Here is a 1,364-nt window from a genome sequence, read left to right as displayed (position 1 = left end):
AATTTTCTAATAAATAGGTGTGCAAATGATTTTTAGTTGATTTTGATGACAACCAACAAGTAAAAAGACTAACAATAGGTGTCTACCTTATAATCCAGTAAGCTATTGAAATCACCAACATGGAAGCTTCAAGTTAGGAAACCATAACAAAAGACATTAAAATAATTTATGTCACCAATTGCTTCTCAAGTTAGAAAATAGCATCAAAATAATTCATGGCATTAACAAACTATGATAAAGATTAAAATTCCAGGTTCATTGAAAGACTGAGAGAGGCTGTAGTCATATACTCACATTTTTTCCCATAAGGGTGAACGTGATACTGACCTTTTAAAATTGTACAAATAAAAGGCCAACTTTTTAGAGAATGGACGAGTCAAAACATTACATTGAAGTCAATGCAATAGTAATAAGTAGAAGAGGATTTATACATAAAAATAATATATATTTACTGGATGAATGAATGATATATATTTATTGGATTAAATTAGTGCTTCATATTAGAAGAGAAGAGAGGATTTGAGAAAACTTAGCAATCTTATAAACTTCCACTATCTTGGCCCCCACGCTCCCAACCATGGCCACAGCCACCATGAACATGAGCAGGAACAGCTGGTTTCAGGAATTCATTAATGTTCATCGACTGCAAACAAAATATTTGTATTATATGAGAACACTGTACTAAGATAAACCCTGGATCCACCCACCGCCATCCACCTCTGCACTACATGGATATAATGGCTGAAAGAAAAGAACTGAAATATAAACAAAACAGAAAGACCGCATGACTACGGTGCAGAGAAGAAATCGTGTAGATACTATTCCCCTAACAAAATGAATCAAGCATCACAGTGGGAACATAAATTTTGACCATGAAAGAGTACACTTTAGCTGCCCTGTATAAAATATCAGGAGTGATATAAACATGATTCAGATATAGTTGAATTAGGGACAGATTTAATAACCAAAGTAAAGAACTGATTTAATATTGTAAACATAAAATGTAGACAGAAAATAACAAGTCAGCAATGCAAATACATATTTAAGCTTTTCTTTCTTGGTATGTAAACACATGTGTATCAGCCAAGAACAATTATCGCAGAAATGAAGAGATCTAGAAAAAAGTAAGGGAACTGAACACATTGCATTGAAGGGAATGTCATAAGTTACCTTCTGAGCTTTTGTCGTCTTTTTCAAGGCTATTTTTCTTCTTAAGCTTCTCCTAAGACTTATGGATTAACATTAGAAAAGCAACATGAAACCATTCAAATATAACATACAACCAATGGAAAAAAAAAAAAAAAAAAAAAAAAAAAAAAAAAAAAAAAAAAAAAAAAAAAAAAAAAAAAAAAAAAAAAAAATCC

The sequence above is a fragment of the Quercus suber genome, unplaced genomic scaffold (genome assembly GCF_002906115.3).
Source record: "Quercus suber isolate HL8 unplaced genomic scaffold, Cork oak 2.0 scaffold_7, whole genome shotgun sequence".
NCBI lineage: Eukaryota > Viridiplantae > Streptophyta > Magnoliopsida > Fagales > Fagaceae > Quercus > Quercus suber.
Note: the sequence above shows the minus strand (reverse complement) of the source record.